At 38.4% G+C, this 27,092-nt stretch overlaps 1 protein-coding gene across 2 annotated transcripts in view; it reads left to right on the forward strand.

The window, feature by feature from the left end:
- The first annotated feature begins 2,374 nt into the window (after positions 1-2,374).
- pea15 (proliferation and apoptosis adaptor protein 15) overlaps positions 2,375-27,092 on the forward strand; it is a 74,133-nt gene continuing 49,415 nt past the window's right edge. The window contains exons 1-2 of one of the 2 annotated variants that reach the window (XM_082153377.1): positions 2,375-2,719; positions 3,669-3,803. The gene's annotated coding sequence lies outside the window, so the exon portion shown is untranslated. The remainder of the gene's footprint in view (positions 2,720-3,668; positions 3,804-27,092) is intronic. The other variant, XM_082153376.1, reaches the window with a different exon arrangement.

Consider the following 27,092-nt stretch of genomic DNA (forward strand, 5'->3'; position numbering starts at 1 on the left):
TAATCTAAAATATGTTCTGAAAAGTTAGTAAAAGGTTTAATAACACTGTTTATTTCATATATTAATGGAACATGCAGTAATTATTGTTAATAAAAAACAAGCTTTTTCTGTGTGATTCAGAGTCTCAATAAGAGTGAGTTTCGCTCATTTTATTCTAAAGTGTTTATGTATAAGTTAGGAAGAATATTTGTACCCTGTTTCAAGTGTATACTATTTCATTGAGTCTAATTACTTATTGATCTGAACAAAAGGGGTTAAACTGTGAATTGTAATGTATTCATGTGGTGAAATGTGCATTTCTCATGTATGCTGTTTTATTTCTTTCATTAGGCACATACAGGCCACTACCGTTGTTTTTTTGCACACCCTTTATTTATTTCTGAGATTATCAATGTGATATAACCCTTTTATTTGTTTGTTTTGTAAGACTTTTACTACTTCATTTTCTGCACTCATTGTAGTCAATTGGACAGTTTTGTTATTTTGTTATGCCAGCTTCTCTCTCCTCGAACAAATAAGACCTTAATGCTGTGTCTCATTTGAGGCTCAGTCAGGAATACAATAACCCTTTTTTTTCTTTAGATGTTATGGCTGTGTCTTATTCCCTGACTTAACGTTGAACGGCCACATATGGAAGTCAATGGGTGCCGTCAACTGTCTGGTTACTGACTTTTTTTCTTTCTTTTGTGTTAAACAGAAAGAAAGAAAAAAGAAAAAAAAAACTCATACAGGCTTGGAACAACATGAGGGTGAGTAGATAAGAAAAAAAAAGAAAAGAAAAAAACTTTTTGGGTGAACTATCCCTTTAATGCTCTTAATGGGACCCAATTGCGGAAAGTGCCTAACAAATTGACAAGATCCAAAAACTTGTTTTTCTTCTCCAGTTTCCCTCCCTCCCTCTCTCTCTGCTTTCTCTTTGTCTCTGTGTTTCCTCAGGATGTTTTTAGAAGTTCTTCTATGAGTCTCTTTCTTCTCGGTTTCGTGAACGAGTCGGTCTTGTGACAGCGAGAAAGTACTTCCCCATGAGAGCGTTTCCCAGGGTACAAATACTCTGCTTTGATATGTCAGGTTTATGGATGTCAGGGTCTTGCTCGCATTTGCATGAACGTGTTTTTGTGTCTATGCACTTATGCATATGCCTGAGGCTATGATAAATAATGAATATTATTACGTGGTCAACATATGACAAAGCAACTATTGTGCATGAGGATCAGACCTCATACAGAAATATCCTCTGTGCATCAGATGCAGAGCAGAATCTGGTTTGCTTTTCTCTCCACGGCAGCCGCACGTGTGTGATGTAAGTCAAAGCAAACTGGGTCATGGCAGCATGGCGGAATGCCACCGTCAGCACAGCGACTAAATCCTATTCTTCTGCACTTACAAATCCCTTTCAAAAAGCAAATTAAAGCTAACTTTGTGTTAACACTACACTGATACCAATGAACTTCATTCTCAACAGCAGGTATTTGCATTTTAATATGCTGGCTGTGAATGAAATTTCCATAAAACTGCCTCCTGCTGAAATATGCAAATATTAGGACTGATGCACTGCACTGTGATTAATTGGCTGAGGTCTCTTTCTCAGTTCAATTCATATATTTTTATTGGCTTGACAAAAGTACATTCTGTTTATTGCCAAAACATTATAACAAAATAGAAAATAGCTTATAACAACTGAAATAGGATTTTAAATAATAATAATAATATTAAAAAAATGAAGAAATGCAATCATGTTCTTTATTAAACTTCAATGCTTTACTCTATTCTCTTTAGATTTGCAGTGTATTACATTTTTATGAATGTAAAGTCGATATTTGGATGTGTATTTTGTGGTAGACTTAGTCTCTCTGAGCTGTACAGTTTAATGTCATAGGCATAGCATCGAGATCAAGAGCTGTTTACGTGGTGAACAAATCAATAAACAAACAAGCAGAGGCTCTGAAACGATAATAAAATAGATAGATAGATAGATAGATAGATAGATAGATAGATAGATAGATAGATAGATAGATAGATAGATAGATAGATAGATAGATAGATAGATAGATAGATAGATGGATAGATGTAGCCTACTTCCTCTTGTGGGCAGATGCAGTACTGCAAGGCGCAGAACATTCCATTCTCCTCCCAAATGTAAATCACTGGGATTCTCTTTAAATTAGTTTAACAATATTGTTGTCTTATTATACTGTAATTGTTTTTTATTTTAAAGATCGGCAAGGTGGCTCTTAATTGTCAGCGGATTTATCGCAGCGAGAGAAAGAGCGAGCATGACGATGTGGGATATTGTGTGGAATAAAAAGGAGGAGGGATTATCTGACCGGATAGCAAAGTGACATCAGGCCCGAAAAATGTGTGTATGTGTGTGTTTGAGGCTGCAGATTCAGACAGTGTGACTGGTAAAGAGAGAGAGAGGGAAGGAGGAGGGGGTTATAGGGAGAAAAAGGCGTTTCCATTCTCAACCGGCGAGACTGTTAGAAACGCGCGAGCACGATCGAGTGAAAGGACGCTTAAAGTTTCCGTGGCGTCTTCGTTTATAACCACACTAACTTCCTCATATTTGCACTCTAGTTTTGATTCTTTTCGCTGAAGTTTTGACTGAACTGTGTTTGTGGTAAACTGGACTTTGTATTTGGGTGGCCAAAGCGCACAGCGGATCTCATCCATCACCACACCGAGTTCATCATCATCATCGCTGGATCCCCGAGCGCCCGGAGTAAGTCACTCATCTATTTGCCAAAACATTATATGGTAGCATATCATATGGCATTCTTTGAAGTACCTATATTGAAGCACATCCCTTGGCCATCATTCAAATGGTAGACTACGCGTACCATGGTAGCCTACTACAGTATGCTGTTATTTTGTGCTGTGTGTTAATTAATTTGGTCACATTTAATACGCCGCCATGCAACCAGACCGCTTTCATGGGCTCGATCCGATCCGGTCCGGCTGATTTCTCGGCGGAATATGTGCGTCCTTTAGGCTAATAATTTAATTACAGTTGTGTCGATGAAACAGAATCCGAAAGCCTTCCTATTGTTTTAGAATAATGACTCAATTCCTGATTTTTAACGAAACGTCGCTTGGTTGTTCAGAGTGTCATGTTGAGAAATCATATTTCTTTTCTTTTCTTTTCTTTTTATTCAGCCATGGGGTTGCATAATGTATAAGTGATTACAATTTCGGGAGTTAATTGAAATTCCTGTAGATTGTCTGCATTAACCACCGTACCTTTATTATTTTCTCTAACAAAATCTGGCAGTCATTGAACACTTTTGGTTTTTATTAGCTTAAGGAGCTCAGTAAAACTGCTGTGGAAGCAGTCTGGACTAACTCATAATGCAACCTCAGTCATGACAAAAACTCTCTTCCTCTTGGAGTCTAGTGCTTCCCTGTTCCTTTAACAGCCAGTTTTTTTCTTCTCGCTTGAACAAAATTAAACCAGATCCAAGTGTGCAAGTGCATGACCAGATGCATTATCTGGCAGTCACACAGGTGTGTGCGTTTCCTGCACCTGGAGAATGGTTTCTGCTCTCCTATCTCATATATTGATTTGTGTTTTGCCTGTGGTAAGGGAAGGAGGCAGCTCAGCAGAAATACACTTCCCTCATTGTCCTTTTGTGTGTGTGTGTGTGTGTGTGTGTGTGTGTGTGTGTGTGCAGAGCTTTTCAGGCTAGGATTGTTTGCTGGCCAAAGATGCTGGAAACCTTGTTTAACAGAAACTTTAGACCAACAACAAGCCAAACCCCAGCTATAGTGTTTTCTTCCGGTCCTGGCAGTCTTCAGTTGCACATTTGGTATGGAAAATGAATACAGAATTTAAAAGAATTTAAATTCTTAAATACAGAAATACATTTCCATTTTACATATTGCATTGTCATTTTGCATATTACATTTCAAATGGAATATTGCTACCCATAAGATTCCATATGTTCTGACCCAAAAATTAGTCGCATGTCTGTTCTTGGGGAAAAAAACAAATCTGAATGCAAAATAATAATAAAAAATTAATAAAAAAATCATTCATAGTTGGAATAGCAAAATACTTATCAAGGGAGAAGCAAAATGTCTTCCATATATTTCGCTACTTATGTTAAGAAACACTTTTTCTTCTCTTACACTTACTTGGTAACATCTAGTTGAATTAGGCAGTCAGGCACTAGTTGAAGCATTGATCTAAATTTAGTTAGGCTAACTTATGCAGATGTTTTTTTTTTAGCAGCAACCTGTTGTATTTTCTGGTTATCTGCTGTCTCTGGTCATTTGAGAAAAAGTTTGCTGCCTTTTCTTGGATATTTGACAGGAATAACTGGCATTTGCTCTTGTCCGGTCTTCATTTAAATACATTTGGCAGATGTTTTTATCCAAAGCTGTGAACTTGCTTTCAAGTTGTACATTTGATCAGTTCATGATGGGAATCAGACTCATGATGATCTTGGCATTGCTCATGCTCTATTGTTTGAGCTACAGGAATTTAATTTCCCTCCTATAAGTTTTCCATTTATTCCAGCATTTTTGATGAAGAAAATTCACTTTTGGAACACTTTTCAGAATTTGAAATATACCCGTCTGAGTCAGGACCAAGTTAATTCAATTCACCAAAATTCAGCTTGCTATGTAGGCTTTTACATTCAAGTTTTTAGAAAGGCTGTCACTTGCTTTTGTTCCTGTCAGTTTTTGTTGGAATTCTGGAAATGTTATTTTGTCATAATACTGAATGACACTGGATTGCAAACAAAAGCATTTGATGAGGAATGTTCTAGTGCCATGCAAGTCTCTCTTGAGTACTGTTACATAAGATCCATTTGGGGTTTCAGGTTTACTGTAAAAGTGTGTGTGTGTGTGTGTTTGTGGTTGTTCTCTCTGGTAAATCTTAGTCCTGCTGTTCAATCTCCTGAGTGATAGAATGACCGTGCAATTTTACATCCGGTCCAGTCTCACAAGGTCGAGCTGAATCTATCCTCTGTCGAGTGATTTAAATAGTCAAAGGTTCACAGCACATCTGATCTATAGCAATGTTTTTTTTTTTGTTTTTTTTACTGAGTGGAATGGATGCTCCAACCAGCATTTTTGCAGTCGACAAAGTTACTGACCACCGATTTCTTGTCATCATGATCTGCCGATTGACCAGATCACTTCTTTGGATTGGTTTTTGGACATTTGATAAAAAGGCTACCATGGTTCCAAATGCCATAACTTTTGGTTGCTTTGAGATATCAACTAGGGGTGTAACGAAATTTCGTTATTTCAAATAGGCGCGTTGCGCGTGGCAAGCACACTCATAATGTAAGAGACGCCGGCGCGACCACAACATTGCCCAACATCAAATGGCAAACGTAATGCAAGCGGAACGAAACTGCTCGTTATTGTGTGGTTGAAGGACCGTTTATCAGTTTGGACCAGTGCAGCGCGAGCCGATCGTGATCATGCGACACTGTTTACTACACAGCGCTAATAAGGGATCCAGTAAAGAAAGCATTTAAATTCGCCACAGAAGTAATAACATCGCTGCGAGATCTAGTGAGAAACATTCACATTTCTCCGTTATTAACGGATCAAACAGCGCTGAAGAGACATTGTGCCATGAATGAACTATCCAGTGTCTACAGATCAGCAACATTCACCGTGGATTTACTGTAGTAACACTAACTGCAACCATGGAAGTTTGGCAGGAATACTAGGCTATAATGCCTTCAAGTAACATTACCAGGGATGGAAATTAACTTTTTTGTCCACAGGCCACTGTGGCTGGTGGATTTAAAAATCTACCAGCCACTTTCTTGTTTTTAACCTACAATGTGTAACTGCATGTGAAAATTAATACTACAAGATCTACAATACTTAAGCAGTTTATTTAATCTCAAGTCTCAATTAAATACTGACATTTTCTCCTTCGTTCTTATACACACACCAGGCAAGGCATTATGGGTGCGTTAGTAGGCCCACCCACTTCACTTTTCAACAGGCCCACCCAAAACTTCTCAAAAAAACAAAAAACGTTTAATATATTCTAATTTTGTCAAGAACTATAAAAAAATCGTCAATAAGATCATAATTTGTGCTAAAATAGTCTAAATGTTTAGTTTTTACATTTTTAAAAAGCTGGTTATGTCTATCTTGATGTTTCTGTGCAAATTCAGCAGATGGGTTTGTTCCGATCAGAGCTCGTGAGTGGAGAGCGCATTTCTGAATATTCCGCTCCGCTCGCTCATTCCGCAAGGTCGCTCGCTCAACCCAGAATGGCCTGATCCTGGTTCGAAAATATGTGGAATAGGGCTGCCTCCGACTTAAAAAAAATTCTAGTCGACTAGTTGTTGTTCATTTAAGCCATTCGTGGACAAATCGCCCCTGTATATTATTTTAATTATGCTTAAATAGGCTATAGCCTACAGGATAATGCGCGTTTACATAATATAGCCGCACTCAAGCGCACGACCGCACGCAAGTGATCATGCCGGCGCCTTATTACATTGTCTGCTATATATTTTCTTCTTATTTATTAAATACAGGCAATTCGTTGATAAAACATTTTGATCAAAATTAAGATACAATTTATACAAAACGAAAATCTTTTAAAAAGAGCCTTTCTACAAAACAAAACTCAATGAAGTGGTCAAAATCATGTCTTACATGTCATGTCTCCAGACATATTTGCGCATCTCATGATGTATCATATCTTTCTCGGCGAACAGCGCCGTTGCTGGGAGGGCGCCAGCGCCTCTGCCTCGCGAGTGGATGATAGCCCTGAAGACGCCTAGCAATGGTAGGCTATACCTTTAGTGGTAGTATAGGTACCTTTAGTTAAGTTATACCTCAAGAGTCTTCGTAGCGCACTAAGAGACAACGCTATGATGCGTAATGGAGATTCCAAAGCCCTATTCTTTGGTCAGAACCATGGAGAGCGATCGCGGATAGGTCCGTCCTATGCACCGACACTTTTTACAATGCAACAAAATATTTAAAGAGCATCAAGCTATTAAAATCTATATTTTATTTTATATTTTAATCTGTTATTTTATCAGTCATTTTTATTAGGTTAAACAGTGATTGAATAACGGTTTTAATTTAACGTTTTTAATTTAAGGCCCACCTTGTCTCGTCGTAAACTAACCAATCTCGGGACTCCCCATTGTCTGCTTTTCTCCATCGTTCTTTAAAAAAATGTTTTTTGACCTTCGATGTAACGCCACATTTTTTTGAAGGTGTGCCTCCTCTAAAAGTGTCCGCCGTCCATGTGAAACAGTATGCTATTTTTATTTACCCGCCACGGTGGCCGGTAGGTGACGCGAGTTTACCCGCCACAACACAAAATCACCCGCATTTGGCCGGTGGCGGGTGCTAATTTCCATCCCTGAACATTACGTTGGTTTTATTTTGACATTATGAATACAATTGCTGCCCTCAAATGTTAATCTGAACTAAAATAAACCTTTGTTTATAACTACTACAATATTACATAAAATTTTTTCCAAGGAGCTGTTTTGTTTTATATGCTCCTAAGAAGAATCAATTATTGCTCTAGAATTGCTCAAAGTAAAAAAATATCATACTTTATGATGTTAGTTTTAAGAAAAAAAAGAATAAAAAAAAAATTAAATCAAAGAAATTTCTCTGGCATTTCTTTCTTTTTGCTGTATCAAAAACGTACCGAACCGTGACACAAGTTTATCGTATCGAACCGAACCGTGAATTTTGTGAACCGTTACACCCCTAATATCAACACAACATTTGGCCCAGATGCAGTTGACATCATGTCAAGCATGAATAATAAAAAAAATTATAAAAAAAAATTACATTACATTTTCTGGGATTTTCTCAGCAGTGTTGTAATAATGTAACATAAGAACCTCCAAATATGATCAACATCTATTTTCTTCAAAATTTGAAAGGTTTTCTGTTAAATAAGAGTATGTACAACTGATACTTTTTTTTAGTAGTGTTATAAGCCATTACTTTTAAATATGCCTCTTGAAATCACGTGAAATCATTCAAAATGCCTTCAGGGGGTAAGGGGTTAATAGTATAGTTATAGTTCATGGTGAGTACGGCCTTTACACACACCCAAACATAATTTTGTTTTATATAAAACAAACAACAAATAAAATTAGTAGCACGATGCAATTTTTGACAGCATTACAATATTAACTACGACAGCCGGACTTTAAATGAATAAATTATTTTGGTTGGGTGATTTATGGTATAACATATCGTCTAACATGAACATACTACATGTTCAAATAAAGTTATAATTTTTTTTATTTATAAAATAAACCTCACATTTCAGCCATTCATATCAAAATGATACATGATTATAAATATTTTATTTGATCCATGAATATTTCTAGATACCTTATTATCCGAATTGTTTCGATTGTTAGAATGAACATTAGTTTATTCTTCATCAACAGGTTAAAATTTACAACAGTGCATAACAAATTCCTTCAGATTTTCACATTGGTCTGAACAAAAAAGCAGACAGGTAAATCCACTCTCTTACTGTAAGTGTCGCCCTGGTAACGGCTGATTTATTCCTATAATTTCCCTCAGCAGGTTGTAAAACTTCACTGCCTTCTGCCCTGTTTCCACACAAAACGAAATATGCGCTGTATGCTGCGCCTCTGTGAGACTGTTGCTAACTTTGCTTAACGCTGGTGAATGTTTACAGTCAGTCTTTAAAGGGGACCTATTATATAGGGCTGATTGAACGATTAATCGCACTTTCCATATAATCGCACTTAAATCGAGATGGCTTATCGCGATTTTAAAATCGCAAAGGCTGTGATTATACATTTTTTTTATGCGCAGCTTGTCATTTATGTACGGCTCTGTAAATGCTGCTCCATCTGAAAGCACTGTGAGTTTGAGTCACTTATAACGTGCATTTGAAAAAACAACACACGTCAATCATTTCCAAAACATGAGAAGCATTTATGAACCTCTTGTCCAAGAACAGACAACATTTAATAACATGCATTTACTCCAAACTCACTTCATAACGACAGTTGAGCATCCTTCTGCGAGATAATGTGCCTTCTTACACAGACTAAGGCAGTCGTGTATTTTTAAGTCATGTTTAATCAAAGCGTTTCAATCTTCTGTTTATTCAGCTACAGCGATAGGGATTTCCTGGAAAGATGCGCATTATTGTACTTCTGCAGCGGGGCATATTTATCGTGTTTGCATGAGAGCGCCCTCTGGCGTTCAAATGGGGCAGTATTTACTACCGATCAGCTGCACTCCACTGACAAGCTGCGCATAAAATAATCGCAGCCTTTGCCAAATCGCGTGCGGTTTTATTGCAATTAATCGTTCAGCCCTAATATTATGCAAAATTCATTTTACAAGGTGTTTGAAAACTGATGTGTGTCTTCAGTGTGTATAAACAACCAGCCTATAATTAAACAAATCTACCCAATTTTTTAAAATAATCCCCATAAATAATTAACAAACTCTCCAAACGCGTGGTTTCAGATTTCCCCCTACTCTTACGTAAGAGTAGGGAAGCCCCGCCCCTGACTGGTTACAATCTGCCCTATTAGCATAGATCCCGCCCTGAGTGAGCCACAGTGACTGCGGTCGCCATTTCTGGTTACTCGCTGTTGGGGATATACGATGTCTGTGCCAAAAAATATTACGTTCTGTTGCTGGATGTACCAACGAACATAAGGGTCTCCATAGACTCCCGGCATCTGAGTCACTGAGGACATCGTGGTTGAAGTTGCTACTCGAGGATGGATCAGTACCAACTGTTCGTGATCCAGCTTACAGTCTCCGGAGCGATGGTCACGGCAGTAATGAAAGGGAGAGCAAACGCGCATTTTACTACAGTTCATCATAGTTTTTTTTTTACGGATATGAAGTTAACCCGTTTATTAAGTACCCCCTAAAAAGGCAAAGCCTAAATATTTTTGTTTACTGTTGGTTGTTTTTGTGTAATTCGCTGTGTGTTGATGGTAATGCAAGGGAGAGAGAGATTTTATGGATAATACTTTAATGCGCATTTCTTATGGCAAGCCGTTTTAACATTTAATCCTTAAAACCTACTAGTATCTATTTTCATGCTACTAGTACTTATTTTTTTAGATACTAGTATCTTCCATTAAGTACTATTGCTTATTCTTTAGGTGCTAGTACCTATTCTTTAGATACTATACCTTTTTAAAATATACTAGTAGTTATTCATAAGATGTTCTTATTTTTTAGAGACTGGTACTCATTCATTAGATACTAGTACCTATTAAATAGACACTAGTACTTATTAATTAGATTATAGTGCCTACTAAATTGGTACTAGTACTTATTTATTAGATACTAGTACTTATTCATTAGTTACTAGTCCTTACTAGTTCTAGTACTAGTATTTATTGGAATAGATATACTAGTGCTAGTAGAATAGTATACTAGTGCTTATTTTTTAAGTAGTAGTGTCTATTCGTTAGATACTAGTGCTTATTCTTTAGGTTCTAGTACCTTTTTAAAGATACTAGTACTTATTTGTTAGATACTAGTTCTTATTTATCAGTTACTAGTTCTTATTTCAATAGTGACTTAAGCCCTATTCGCACTGGATTAGTATTATCTGGGGACCTCGTGTGATTTAGAAATTACCCACCCACATCTGAATTTCGTGTGGCGCATTCGCACGGGATAAACGAAGCCTGTGATTTTACTCGAAATTACAGACATATCTCCCGGATATGATGTCAACTGGCTATTGCTTGGAAATATCTTGTCGTTATTATAGGTCTGTATGATATAACATAAACAGAAGAATGTTCCTTACCGCATGCTGCTATACATGTCTGGAACATGGAACAATGTGCCGCTGCTCACCGCTCACAGCCAACATTCACTGGCAATCCTATAGCTACGATCCGCTTATTTGGGACTATTTCGGCTACAAAAAGAGGTACTTTAACTGCAGTTTTATAAAGTTGTGGATGGTTGTCTTTTTTTAAAAGTATTTTGTCTTTTATTTTTCGTGTTCGCATGAGGAAAACGTGACCGTTCTTCATAACGGACGCAACCGCTCTGAACGCAGCACTAAAAGACTGCTTTAAACCTTTCACAGATACCTAAAACAGAAAGTACAAAGCCTTTCTTTAAAACGAATTTCGTTTTGTATTAATTGTATCTTAATTTTAATCAGTGTTTTATTATCCAATTTCCTCGATTTAATAAGTAAGAAGTAGCCTAAATATAGATATTCAAGACACGGAGGGCGCCAGCGCCTCAACTGAACAGCGCTATCATCCATGAACCGAAACTCAGCGTATAAGGTAGCCTACTCTCCTCACACACGTAAAAAAAAAAAATATATATATATCTATTATCTACAGAAATCTCTACTTTTAAACAAAACCATTCAAAACAAAATAAAATTAAATGTGCATTTCTCTCCAGCGCGTTCACTAGGATACTGCGAAGATCGTGAGTCAGTAGCCTAACGTCATCTTTGCAGCCGACACAGAAAACACTTGTTTATTAATAAACAATTAAAATGTTTCATTGCAATAGTTTACATATTCAGAATCATTACTTTTGCTGGTTCTTAGTGACAGCTTTTAGGTGCCGTTTACATGAACGCGTCACTGCATCAGCACCAGAGAGAGAGAGAGAGAGAGAGAGAGAGAGATTTCATTTACTTATTTTTAGGAATTATAGCCTAATGAACAAACAAATATATTAAGAGCGCCGCCACGTTGTATTGCGTAGAACGTTCACCAAATTCTTACAGAAATATGTTCTAAATATTGCAATGTTTTTTTTCCCAATATCGTGCAGCCCTAGTGTAGGCTAGCCATGACCCCGCACCCAAATACTATCAAAACACTCCAACGCAATATCCATTCTTCGCGAAAGATGGATAAAAAAGCGGACAGAAATTTTTTTTGAAATAATTGACAAAATTATAAACGACTCGCCAAATCACAGAGATGCCGATTCGCACGGGACTAATATTATCACAGGACCTCGGTGTTCGGCGAAATATGGTAGGTCATTTGTGGGGGAATTTTTACTTTACAAATTACAGACATGGCCAATTCGCACGGGATTAAGATCACAGATAATCTCCGCGATTATTACAAATTACTAGAGGTCACCAGGTAATACTTATCCCGTGCGAATAGGGCTTTATTTAATTATACCTAACTTGTTAAGAAAAAATAGAACTACAGTGCTTATTTTTTAGTTACTAGAAACATTTTAGATCAAAGAAATCCTTACCTTATAGATACTAGTACTATTTAATAGGGGTGGCACGGTTCACAAAACCCACGGTTCGGTTCATATCACGGTTTTAGGGTCACGGTTTTCGGTTCTGTACGGTTCTTGTTGTTATTATTTTCTTTTAATCTTTAACATTCCCAAAATTTACTTCAGCATATGATATATAACTTAATTAATTATTAATTAATTAATTTCATAAATGTGGCGTGTTTGCAAAACGCAATATAGTGAGTGAGCGGTCACTGTGAGGAAACTTTCAGTGGCCCTGGAGGTCCATCCATCTGTAATGAGAGCTACGTGGGCTGTGTCGGACAGTTCTTTGTCAATTTCTCCTCGTGTCTCGTCATCATAGGCGTAATTTGCGGGTGGGACATGTACCCACCACTTTTTGCCAGGGTCGATATCGCGCGGCACGGATGTACCAATACAAATAAATAAAACATCTCCCGTTAACTAGCAAATTATTCGAAAAAAAAAATATATATACGAGTGTGGATTAGAACCTATGACACGCTTGGCAAAAGTTCTGCCACTGGACCATTAAAGTACATACGTGAAACAGTCGATCTATATTTATTCACGTGAAAAAACAACATATAAATGTCTAAGTAAACCCAGTGTACTATTTAAATCGATTGCTGGACATCATAATGTTATTCTACATACATCTGATTTATGATTTAGCATATAAGCATCTGCTGAACACAAAAGAAAATATTGTGAAAAATGTCGGTAACCAAACAGTTGATGGACCCCATTGACTTCCATAGTAGGAAAAAAAAAATACTATGGAAGTCAATGGGGTCCATCCACTGTTTGGTTACAGACATTTTTCACAATATCTTCTTTTGTGTTCAGCAGAAAAAAGAAATTCATACAGGTTTGAAACAACTTGAGGGTGAGTAAATGATGACATCATTTTCATTTTTGGGTGAACTATCCCTTTAATGAACCAACAACATATCAGAGAGATGACACAGGAAACAGACTGAATCACAGAATGCCGTTTTTATAATATCAATATAATAATAGTCTAATGAATAGGCATATGTAAAATAGTGCATATACTCTTATTTTGACATGACTCATTCTCAGACGCAGATTAATATTCCAAATTTTTGATTAAGGAATCATGAATGCTCTCTAAAAGTTCCAATCTTTGGGTATTGTGGTTGTTTGGTTGGTGGGTCTTAACCGGTTTTTAGATCTACTTAACTGTTGTTTGAATTTTATTATTGGCAGTTAAGTCTTTATTATAGCCTACTGTACATTCAAAACAATAAATGTCATTAAACATATATCTTTCCTTGTGTTCATGCTAACCAATTAGCTAGATAAACCAACAAAGCCAGTTACTTACAAAAATTCAATCTTCTATAGCCTTAGTTTAGCCTGCATTACCATATGAACTCTGATTGGATGGTTCAGAGTATACTCATGTTTATGTAATGGTCTGTTAAAAGAAGATATCTCTTAATATTTTCTTACTAGTTCTTTATGAGGTTGAAGATATCTGCAAATTAATAGATACTAGTAGCTATTCTGTTTTGATATCATCTAATAATTTATGACTAGTAATTATTCCAATATTGACTAGTATATTTTTAAATATTACTAATAAGTATTCATTAGATGCTAGTACTTATTATTGTATACAATTACTTTTCATGTGATACTAGTACCTATTTAATAGATACTAGTAGTTTGGTACTAGTACTTATTTATTAGACACTAGTATATTTTTTTAATTGTAACTAGTAAGATATCTTTTTTTACTAATCACAGCTGTTTTTTTTACTCGTCTTATGTTATGATTAGTCAGAACGACCACTGTAGAGTTCAATTAAAAATCCTACTAGTAAAATAAAAAATCTTACTAGTAACATTTGGAATAAATACTAGTATCTAATAAATAAGTATCTATTGAAAAAGTACTAGTAGCTACTTAATAAGTACTAGTATCTATTTAATAGGAACTAGTATCTAATGAATAGAAACTAGTATCTAATGAATAAGTACTAGTATCTATTGAACAAGTACTAGTATCTAAAAAATAAGTACTAGTACCTAATGAATAACTACTAGTATCTAATAAATACGTACTAGTAGACACAATTGGAATACATACTAGTCAGAATTGAATAGTTGATATCTGAATGACAGATCCCCATAGAAGTCAATGGCAACAATTTAAAATGTGTTACTAGTATCAAAATAATAGTTACTCATTATCGAAATAAGTAGTATCTAATGAATACTAGTCTTATGTTATGACTACTTTTTGTGAGACAGAACCGTCTCACATGATTGCGTTCCCAAACACCAGGCATTTTCAGGTAAGATAACCCAAAAGCTTTTATTGGGTTTCGTCTGCGCGCTCTGAGCCGCAACTCATTTATGATGGAGGAAAAAAGAGAAAGTTTCTTCCCATATTGCAGCAACATCCATTTTTATTTCAGATATTTCTGCCAGTTCCCCAGGAAGTGATTTGTTTTTTAGTTGTTTTGATGAATATGGAAACGCTGCTTTATTCACAAATGTTTTATGCAATATTCCATTTTTTTACGCACAAGTTAAATTCTAACTTCTGATGGAAACATAGCTATAGTACTGTAAATATGCGTTGTAGAACATCTTTAGGAAGTTGTTCAGACTGCAAACACATCAAAGGATAAAACAAATAAAAAAATTCTGTGGACTAACGGTTGCTGAGTGGCCAACCAATCTGCCCTCTGCAATTTCTCTCACATTCACATACTGAGATGCTCGCAGGTACACACTCACAAACACATGCACACAGCACGCTCATAATTCTCTCCCTCTTCAGCCAAATGAAATGTCTCGCTGGGAATAATTGGATTTGATAAGACCTGATTCAGTTCAGACTTCTACACTCAAATTGTGGTGCTACTGAAAGCATCTGCCAAGGACCGAAGCACAGTATGTATGTTTGTGTTTGAGTAATGGTGGGTGTTGAAGTGGGAGTTATTAAGTAATGGCAATGTAATGTAACCTGTTTACAGCACACTGTGAGCTAATCTTTCCATTTGTTAATTTACAGAAAACTGAACCAATCTTTCTGATAAAATCATTTACATAATACTTTAAACTGAACTTTCATTTGTTAGTTTACAAAGTGTGGTGCACTGATCACTGAGTACAGTGTTCTGGGAGTTTTTTTTTTCACAATAATTTTATCTTCCCTGATCGATTAGATTGTCAAAAGATTTACAGGGCCATTAACTAAAACTAAGCCTAACACAACAACAACAACAACAACAATAATAATAATAATAATAATAATATTAAAACTATCAAACAAACAAAAATTTTTTTAGAAATTCCGATTTTAAATAACTGGCCGTCCCGGAAAAGAAATGTCGCCTCTCAGTGACGCAATGTCCGCTTTTTTCCACCACACCGGAATATCACATGGTCAAATGCGGAAGTGGTGGTTATGGGTCCGAAATTAACACCCGCCAAGCGCCAAATGCGGGTAGATTTTCTGTTTGGTGAGTAAATCTCAAAAGGCTATCCACCACACTGGCGGGTGAATGTTCTTACCAAAAATGAAATTTTAAGCGTGCACGCGCTCTTCTGCCTCTAAGAACGAGCACACAGAGAGAGAGAGCCCCGGTCGCGCGCGCGCACTCACTCACTGTTCAGAGCGGCCAAGCTTCCCCGTACTTTTTGACAAGCGTCCTTGACAGGGCGGCCAGAGCTTCTTTGCAGCTCAAGTCGGCGGCGGTGTGTACGTACAGTTAACGCTCTATCTGTTGACGGCGCTGAGGGAAAAGCTCCCGCCACTGGAAGAAGCTGTCGCCACCCATTTGTGTCCTGCGCACCCATCAAAGCCGTGCAGAACGTCTTCAGCACTCGCGGATCGTGCAACTCCGCCGCTGGCCAGGCTGCTTCTGCTTTACACACCATGGTCGTTATTTTCTCGAGAAAAGGAGTTTTCTCATAGCGTTTGCAACGCAATACTCGTTCCCTTATCTCTCAGGGAACCGAGGTTAAAGTAACCGAGTAGCTCTGCCTTCCCTTCCACATGATCGAGTCAGGTAACAAAACTGACAAAAAAAATTTTTTATTTCACCCCAATGTAGGGCTGGCCGATAAATCGATTTTATCGATTAATTCGAATGTGTAGTTTACGTCTATTTTTTTGAATGAAAATCGGTTTTCTCTTTAACATTCGCCGACGCTCCCCTCTGGGCTCCCGTAGCTCCGAACGGGCTCAGCTCTTCCCCCGCACGTTTGGCATAGAGATACACAAACAACACGGCAAGACCGCGGCAGCACAAACACACCCGCCAAAAAACAACCTACAGTCTTACAAACTGAATCCGCAGAGCTGCCAACTCTCACGAATTCACCGTGAGACTCACTTTTTAAACACTCTCACGCCACACATCCATTTTCTCACGCAGAGAAAAGTCGTGAAGCAAAGAGGACACTGACACCGACAGACAAGACAGAGAAGGTTACTATTGCTATGAAACAAATTCTCAGCTCTCAGATTCTGTCGATTTAATTACGAAATTCAAACAATAAACACCGTTTTGGCGCTTGACAGATCGCTGACAGAGTTCAAGCGGCACGTGAACCGATCATCTGTTACTCTTTACTACTAGTTAATAGTAGCCTAGGCTAAATAAACACGAATGATCAATAGGTAATTTGAAAGATACAGTTCAACTTACCGAAATGAAATAAAATCGATCAATCTGTGTTTTGCAACTGCGGAAAGAGGTCTATAATAACAGCTAGAGGACAATACGTCACGTAAAGTTACTTTTACCTCTGGAAAGCCCATTAATGACCATAGCACGTTAGTTGGACTTTAAAATAATTGCTGTAGAGAGTAGTATTTTGCTAAATACGATAACTATATTACATATTTATTATATTTTTTACCTTTATCATTAAAATATTATAATGTTGAACTTGTTATTATAAAAAAACGCATAATATTTAATTTGAGATGTTATTTTTAACCTTTAATAATAATACCAGCTGACAGGGCTTTAAATTAACATGTATCTACTGTACCTAGTATTTATCCAAAGGAATCGATATTGAATCAAGATCAGAATCAAATCACAAGAATTGAATTGAAATTGTGAAAGCAATAATAAAAACAGTAGCATACCAGTCATTGTACCATGTAAACATTGTGTTGTCACTAAACTTAATAAAATTCTGTTTAGTTACCAAATGTTTTGACAATCACAATACACTTTATTGTGATGTAAAAAAAAATGTCAAGTTCCCCACCAATCCCAATCCACCCATTTCATATTATGTTACGTTATGTTGTGTTACATTTTCACTGTTTACAAAGGCAGGGCCTGCCATCTTGTCTTTTTGGCTTGTTGTTTCTGATTGCACTTTAACCCCAAGGGGAAAATCCAAATCAAATCCCAGAAGGGAAAATCAAAACAAAATAAAGTTAAAAATTGGTTTGAACAATTTCTTTGTCATCTGCAGATTGATTTTAAGTAAAAAAAAAAAAAAAAATCGATTTAAATTGTAAAAAAAAATCGGGGATTTTTTTTTTAGGCCATATCGCCCAGCCCTACCCCAATGATAATATTTCATATATTTCTCACATTTTGATCAATATATATATATATATATATATATATATATATATATATATATATATATATATATATTTATTTTTTATTTTTTATTATACGATTCAAATTTTGACAATTTGAAACAACAAAACGAAAGCGTCCATATTCGGATACACGCAGACTGTGTGACAAACGGAGGGATAAAACTCGGATAAATATCCGCCAGGCGTTTTCGAGATGGAGAGAGCTGCGCGACAATCTTGGACTTGACAGAGACTCTGCTCTCGCGAGTGTATTGATAGACAGGTAAGCAAATATATATATATTTTTTTTTTGTACAAGTAACGTAATAGTTACAGTAAAGATGATTTTAATAGATATGAATTAGGCTACACCACATGCCTGTAATAATATAGCTAGGCATGTGCCGGTATCACATTTTCATGCTGCGATTAATTGAGTGATCTTTTATCACGGTATACGGTATTATCACGATATTTTAATTGCACATGAGAAACAAATGGATTGGGGGGGGGGAGGATGCAAAAAATAAAATAAAACTTGCATCACAAGGTGTAATTGTGATTGTCAAAACATTTGGTAAATAAACTGAATTTTATTAAGTTTAGTGACAACATGTTACAATGATTACATGGTACAATGACTGGTAGGCTACTGTTTGTATTGCTTAACACAAATTTAACGATTTCAATTCAATACTTGGGATTTGATTTAAATCTTGATTCAATATTGACTAATTTTGGATAAATATTAGGAAGGCTACAGTAGATAGCCCACATGTTATTTTTTTCTCATGAAAAATAAAATATCTCACATAATGCTATGTAACCATATATAGAGCCCTATCAGCTGGTATTATTAAAGGTTACAAATAACTAATTAAATCAAATATAATGTGGTTTTCATTATAATAACAATTATGTAATGACACACGTAAAAAATATAATAAATATGTAAAAAAGTGCAGTGCACATATTCAGCAAAATACTCCTCTTTATCTATATGTTTTAGTCATCTAACATGCTGCTGGTCATTAAATGGTTTAAATGTAACGTTCTGTGACACAATTGTTCTCCTGTTTCATATCAAAAGTAACCTGCTCTGTCTTGTTTGACGGTCTTCGTGTCCTCTTTGCTCCGCGATTTTTCTCTGCGTGAGAAAACGGATGTGTGGCGTGAGCGTGTGAAGAGTCTCGCGCTGAATGCGTCGAGTTGGCAGCTCTGCTTTTAGAAGCGGGATGGATCCGGATAGATCGGCGGCGGCCATAGACTGTAGGCGGTGGCGTTCCTCCTTCCACCATGCTGCTTCTCCATGTGAGGACTGTTTACATTAGACTAGAAGTGCGCACCGGCCGCATGCTTATACACGTGGCGATTGTTTACATCAGAGTGCGCACGTGTTTCGCGCAGCATATACGCAGTGTTTGTTTAAGCGGTTGATGGAAAATAAGCTATAATGCGCGTTCTAAAAATCTAAATTCGGATCTATTATTTTTCACGGTATTTTGAAGTGCCCGCGATAACAATATCGTGCATATTCATTACCGCGATTTATCGCATTACCGAATACCGGCACATGTCTAAATATAGCATAACATTTCATGTTCCTTGCAGTTCATTAATTATGATGACATAAAATAATACGATCAGACATACAGGTAATACAAAAACGAATAAATTACCTCATCCGTGATCATGATTCATTAATTCCGTTTAGATACATCACTAGATGGTGAAAACGCATTAAAAACGACATCTCCCATCGTCACCTCCTTCATAGCGTCATCAAGCTTCGCCTTTGTTATTGTTGGAAACTGCGCCCTCTTGTGGTGAAAAAATATTACATATTGGAGCTTTAATGCTTAATGTAATAAAATACTAAAAACTAAAAAAATTTAAATATAACATTTTGAAGATTTGAAATATTAAAATAAAACTATAGTAGATTCTCATTGATACTAAAATAACACAGGAATTTTAATACAAAATATGCAATTCAATAAATGGATAAAGTAATAGGTTTTTTTTTAACAAGCTACTCTTAATCGAAGAATAATTATAAAATTGATATTTCAGCCAGAAATAAAAATTCTGTCATCATTTACTCACCCACATGTCGTTCCACACTTGTAGATCTATGAGTTTCTTTCTCCTGTGGAACAAAAAAGTATTTTTTTGCAAAATGTCTTGTTTTATATCCATACTATGAAATTCAGTGAGGTCCCGAAGAACATTCTATTGTATAGACCAAAACAAATAATATCATATTTTTTGTTCCACAAGATTGTTTCATTTTTATGTGTGTGAATTCTCCCTTTAGGCTTTGATCAAATTACCTGATGCTAGCTAGTGTAACTCACAGCGGATTTCATTTTCACAGCACACTTTAGATAAAGCGGATGGGAGTTGTCATAGCAACGGCTTTCCTATACCCTCAATGATGTCATGTTTGATGATGTGTGGATTAATTGATCTTTAGTCTGACTCTGAAGGCACAGCATCTCTTTTGAAAGGACAGAACCATGTTAATCCTGACTGGGAATGAGTGTTACTAAAGATACCGATCTACATGAAATAACAATGAGCAATACATTTTTTAAAGCATTTATTAATCTTTGTTAACGTTAGTTAGTAAAAATCTAATCGTTCATTGTTCATGTTAGTTTACTGTGCATTAAATGTTAACAAATACAACATTTGTTTTTTGTTTTTTTTAAATGTAGTAAATATTAATGTAGATTCAAGATTAATAGATGCCGTACAAGTATTTTTCATTGTTAACTATGAAAATATTTTTCATATTTGTCTTCTATGCTCAGATGTTTTGTACAGCACTTTGGTCAACCCTTGTTTTAATTTTTTTTAAAAAAATTTTTATGTGCTTTTATTTTTTTATTGTTAATGTTAACTAATATTAGTAATGTTAACAAATGAAACATTATTTTTAAGTATTAAAATCATATAAGAATAGTCTAATTGTGAGCCAAAGTGAAGAATGGTGAATAATAATATGGTAATAGTTGTCAGAGCAAATTTACACTCCTAATACAAATGAAAGCCTTTGATGGACAGTGAAACAAAATAAAACTCATGCAAAAATGAACTAGAAGATTATGAATGACACATTCATATTGTTTGTGTAGGTGTGTCATCCTTTGCTGTAAGTGTTTGTAGATTAAAATAATTCATGGTTATGTGTAATAACTGTCAGTGCTCTGACATACACTCTAAACTGTCTAACCTATAAAGCAGTATGACATCTCACTCTCTGATATCTCAGCACGAACCCTGAGCTGTGTGAAACTGACAGCCTACAAACCATCTGACCGAACGGCACACGACTCCCACTCAAACTACATTAACCACAATCCCCTGTGTGGCACTGAGTCAGAGAGAGAGAGCCATCAGGACACACAGTAGTGTCCTCTACAGGATCTGGCCTGAAATCATTCAGATTTTACACTTCATATTGGCAGAATTACTCTGAAACACAAAAACAGTTGGAGATGCATCATGCATGTCATGAGAAAGCCAACATACTGTTCTTTCATTTAAAGTCACCATGAAATCAAAATGGACAATTCTTATTTTTTTTATGGAATAATATTGCAGTATTTATCATACATGATTTATCATCTGTGTACGTACTTATATATACATATTTGTTTAATTCATATGCCTCATAATATTTAATCAAAATAACTTCCCCTTCCTCTTGCAACAATGTCTCGTTTTCTCTGACGTGTTTACTGGTGTGAGGGTGGGACAACCTGTCCGATAGCAAACCACAACCATCCAATCAAATACCCATTTTATAAAATCAAGCCTTGCCCTACATTTGTTCTTGTTCCAGAAACCATTTCACTTCGGATAAACGTCGCATTAGGGAAGAAAAGACCATCACAACTTACGTTTCTGTCTGCTTATCTATCTTTTTAAACTTTAAACATTACACTGTTCTCAGGCCAACATCAAAATGTGTACTTACACATTGTACTATCTAGCTCCAAAATTCATGGCACAAAGTAAAAAAAAAACAAAAAAAAAAACAACTCCAGATTTGGCTTAGTTAGACTGTGGTACAATACTTTATTATCTCTGTGATATTAAATGATATATATAGCATTTTAGCTTTGATTTTAGGAATACAAATCGTAAGGAAATTCTGGTCTTAATTCTAAATGTGATTAAGTTTGTTATTAAAACTAAATTAATATCTTAGTCATATAACCAACTCATGAGCAAATATTGTTGTGTGCAGCCAGAGTTTGGCAAAGTTGAATTTTAGCTCCCAATGCCTATTTCATCACTATTTGCGGCTTCTTCGAAGCTGTGACTTTGTGTGTAAGTTTAACTTTGTATGCCGCGGGTAGGTGTAATTGGCTGAAGACACAATATGTACCATCAGATAAAATGCAGCAGCATCCTAATGAGGAAAAAAATCAATAATAAAATTGACTTCTGTATGTGTGCGGGAGTGTGTGGGAGTTTGTGTGAGAATACAGCGAAACTCTGCAACAGCCTCCAAAATATCTGCTGACAGTGTGGAGGAGGGACAGAGAGAGAAGGAGATTGAGAAATGAACAGAAGATGATGGCCCAGACTGGAGAAACACCAGAGATGAGTGAAAATAGACAATGAGGAAATTTGTCTTTCTCTGTCTTTGTCTGAAAGTTTAAAAGATTATGACTATCTGGAATGAAATGCTTGCACACTATAGCACAGTAGCTACTGCATACTGCCTTCAATAAAACAAAGTGAATGTATGTAACAATAATAATAATAATAACAATAATAATAAATACTGACAAACATTTATGGTAAACTAAAATATACTTATGTAATTTCTATTTTGTACATGTAAAATATAACTTAAAATGTAATACTGAATAATTGTACACTACAGTTACATTTATAATCAAGTACAAGTACACATGTCTTTGTTTGTTGTCATGTGTCTTTGTTCAGATTCCCGCCACTCATTTGTCTCCTTGGTTACCGTTATCATTAGTTCATATGTGTCAGCTGTGTGTGATCAATTATCCTCGTTTGCGTTCTAAGGCTGCGTTTACACTTGGCATTAACATGCGACCTGTATCTGGATGTTGTCCACATACACATTGAAAAGACAAGTGTAAACACGCTTCTGATCGGAATGTTATCCGATCAGCGTGTCCAGGTTTGGAGGTAGTCGAGGACGCATTGTAATCGGATCTCAGTGTAATGTAAACACAATCCAACCATCGTGTCTGCATTCACAGGTGGACGTCACACAAACCCCGCCCACTGTCATTATTCCCCCTCCTCTCTCCGGAACTGAGAGCTGTGTGTTTTTTTTTGTTGCCATACAGTCGAGTGTGAAGTACTTTGCAAATATACTGAAATGACTTTGCACCGGAGCCATCCTTTTTTTTTTTTTTTTTTTTTTGCGGGAATGCGAGATCCGATCTGTTATCCAGATGCAGACGCCACTTGATGTGGACAGGTGTAAACACACCGTGTCCTGATCTGCTTGATCGGATCACGGTGATTGCATGTAAATGCCAAGTGTAAACGCAGCTTAAGTTGTTCCCTCACCTGTACTCCTTGTCTGGTATTGTTGAGGGCAGTTAATTCGGAAGTCACTAAATGTAGCACATTTTTGGTCACCTGAGATTTAAAAAAAAAAAATTATTACAGTGCTGTGTTAACTGTCTCTACAAATAAATTATTTTAAAAAATCTTGAAGGGGAGAGAGGTCCTCGCCCGGGGCCTGGCTCGCGCCTTCTGCTGCTGGTCCGATATATCCAAAACATCTGATATATTTGCCATTAGAACAGATAAACAGTAATTTTCTGAGTGAGAAAAGTCTAAACAAGACACATGGTAGCCAGGAACACGCTAGAGATGCTAACAGGCTAAAGCTGGTAGCAGATGTTCGGGAAATTGGATAAAACTAGCGATATCAATGCGGTCCGATTGTTTTTGATATAGAATACTATTGGGGATATGTTCACCCTCTGTAGAAAGAAAATATTGTAGTTTTTAAAATGGATGTTAAGAAGAAAACGTCTCAGGTTACGACTGTAACCTATGTTCCCTGAGAACAGGGAACGAGACACTGCGTCAAATGACGCTTTGGGGAACGTCTCAGGCGTGACAGGTGTCTGAAATCACAATCAAATCACGGCAATCATATTGACCGGCGACAGCCCGTGAATCATTAATGTGAATGATTAACGTGCGACCTGGAAGTATATAAGGGCGCCTTGCAAACATGACAATCATCCTTTCGTCTGAAGGGACTGTTCTGTCTGCAAAGCGCAAGGGAAATTACGAAAGAGAAAATGAAATGCACAGAGAAGAAGCTTTCAGTAGTGTGCGGACCCGTGCCAAAATGATGGCAGGCAGGCCCCGAGGCATGGCAAGGAGACGCAGTGTCTCGTTCCCTGTTCTCAGGGAACATAGGTTACAGTCGTAACCTGAGACGTTCCCTTTCGAAAGGGAACTCGCACTGCGTCGAATGACGCTTTGGGGAACGATATACCCACGCCACCATGCTAAGGGGAGTGCATGCCCACTGGCAGTAGCACTGTCAGAACCAGCAAATTCAAATGAAATACCGGAACCTCCCCTCAGGTCAAACTGGGCTGTCAGCGACAGCATTCCCTACGGTCATAGCCCAAGCTATAAGCCTAACAGGAGGACCTCCATAAACGAGGTTTACTGAAGGCCTACCTGGGCCTGCATAAAGGCCTAGGACTACAACTTCAATTTAGAAGGGGTCCCTTCTAGGGAATGTGGCCAGGGAACCCGAGGGAACCCCAGCCAGTCACTATTCGGGGACGTACCACCCGAAATGCCACCAGGACGGCCTGACCTGGTATCACTAACATATAGACGCTTCAGTCTGGCCACATCCTGTCTGTCCGAGGACAGAGCCTCTGGAACTTGCCTTTAGGTAAGGCATCCAACCCGAGGGACTGCAAAGCTGGCAGTGAACCACTCGGCCCGGATCTCAGAGACGGGATATCCCGGAGAGTATGACTCAGCATAGTGCTTTCCAACCCTTGCCAGCGAGGGGAGTTTCTCTACTCGATCCATGGATCTACCCAGTGTTTGTGTTTCAAAACACTGAGGAGGCCTGTGAAGGCCTAAGGGCTGATCTAACTGGGAGGCCTCACGAAAGGCCTACGACCGTCTAACCAGACTCAGGAGTCCAAACACTCAAAGTGACCCTCAGTGAGGGGAGCAATGGTCCACCTGGTAGGCAAACCAGGCTGTAGGCAGAAAAGAGGTTCCGGGAGGGAACCAGTAGCAGAGGGCGAACGCTTTAGTTGAGCCAGGGCACAAGCCCGCTTTCAGCAGCTGCCTAATAAGGCCAGCTGGACTGATAGCAAGCGGCCACTAGCTTCCAGAACCCAGCATCATTGGGAGACCACTCACAGGGAGGCCTGGTGAGGCCTACTACATGATAACCACAGTATGTGGGGAACTCACCTTCAGGGAGGCCTGGTGAGGCCTACTACCTGATAACCACTGCATGTGGGGAACTCACCTTCAGGGAGGCCTGGTGAGGCCTACTACCTGATAACCACTGCATGTGGGGAACTCACCTTCAGGGAGGCCTGGTGAGGCCTACTACCTGAGAGCTCACATTCAGGGAGGCCCGGTGAGGCCTGCTACCTGAGAGTCACAGTCTGAGTGAACTCACCTTCAGGGAGGCCTGGTGAGGCCTACTACCCGATAGTAAGTCAGGCCAGCTGTCCAGTTGCCTGTCCTTGGGGCTTATCTCCAGGGAGGCCTGGTGAGGCCTACTACCTGATAGCCAACATAAGTGGGAATTCGCCTTCAGGGAGGCCAGGTGAGGCCTACTACCTGATAACCATCTTAAGTGGGAATTCACATTCAGGGAGGCCTGAGAAGCCTACTACCTGACAGCAACTGGTAGTTATGAGCCCTGAGTCCGGGTTATAGTTCCAAGGCGGCCTGCTAAGGCCAGCCAGCTGGGGACTCGCCTATCAGGGAGGCCCGGTTGGGCCTACTAGCTGATAGCAAGTCAATTCTGCTACAAAGGTACACTGTTGGGTCCAGCCACAGGAGGCCTAGTTACGGCTAGCTACCTGGTAGTGGCTATAAAGTATGTCCCACAATGTTAGGACTCACCTCCGAGGAGGCCCGTTTAAGGCCTACTACACATCAGTGAGTCAACTTCCCGAACCACCAAGGCCAACCACGTGAAGTAGGCTGGCCTACAGCGCCCTCTTGGGGGCTGACCATTCAAGGAGGCCTGCTGAGGCCTACTACCTAATGGTGCAGCCTTCGTTGGCAGATAAGCTGTTTACACAGCGCCTACAGCATTCTGGTACCTAATTACATTGCCTATGGCAGTGTACTCAGCAATAGTGCTAGCACCCCTTAAACAAGGGGAGTACAACATATGCCCCTCTGCGTCAATGGAGGCCCCAGAGTCAGGGGCCTACCATCTGTAAGCATGGGTGTCAGCTCATGGCAATGCTCTGGCTTCAGGGGAGCGTACTTCGCTTAGAACTTTCCGCTCGACCCGAGCCATAGTGGCACGAGGTAGGATAATACAGAACTAAAGTGAGGAACTCAGACCGACCCTGTAACACAGGGGAAAACTCTCACCTCACCCTGAGTTTTAACAGGGTGTAGGCCTGCCAGCGGCTCTAAGGGTGACAGAATGTATCTGTACCCAACCTAGGGGAGTGAGGCTTGCTTGTGAGCCAACACCGACAACCCGACGCTCGAGCAGTAGCTCAGCGAGGTGAGTGTAGCCTATACTGGCGGCCCTGATCCGTATGCTAGTTCTGCACGGCAGGGTCGGGCAGACAGACCCAGTCTCTTCGTGAGGCGAAGGATGGCCTAACCCTGCTCAATACCTCTGCACCACGCTGCATTACTCTTGTCGCCCCAGAATGCAGAGAAGGGGGCGGGTCTTGGCCTAACGACTCCCATGGGAGGAGGCTGTCAACAGGGATGCTAAACACCTACATTCATTTTCAGAGTGAAGGGTCAGAGGCAGAAATGCACTAGCAGAGCGCCTCCACTATCCCTGGCATAGCCTAGGCCAGCTAAGGAGGCAGCCCTGGTGAGGGCCAGCCTGCAAGCATAGATCTACCTGAGGGCTCGGAGGAGCCACAGCCTACCAGAGAAATAGTCATAATTATTTGATACAGGGGCTGCAGAATCGCTCAGCCCTACTGAAAAACCCAAACAGAGCTCAAGGTGGCGATGTACTCAGGAAGAAGTC

This window comes from Leuciscus leuciscus (genome assembly GCF_965113295.1).
Source record: "Leuciscus leuciscus genome assembly, chromosome: 2".
NCBI classification, from domain to species: Eukaryota; Metazoa; Chordata; class Actinopteri; order Cypriniformes; family Leuciscidae; genus Leuciscus; species Leuciscus leuciscus.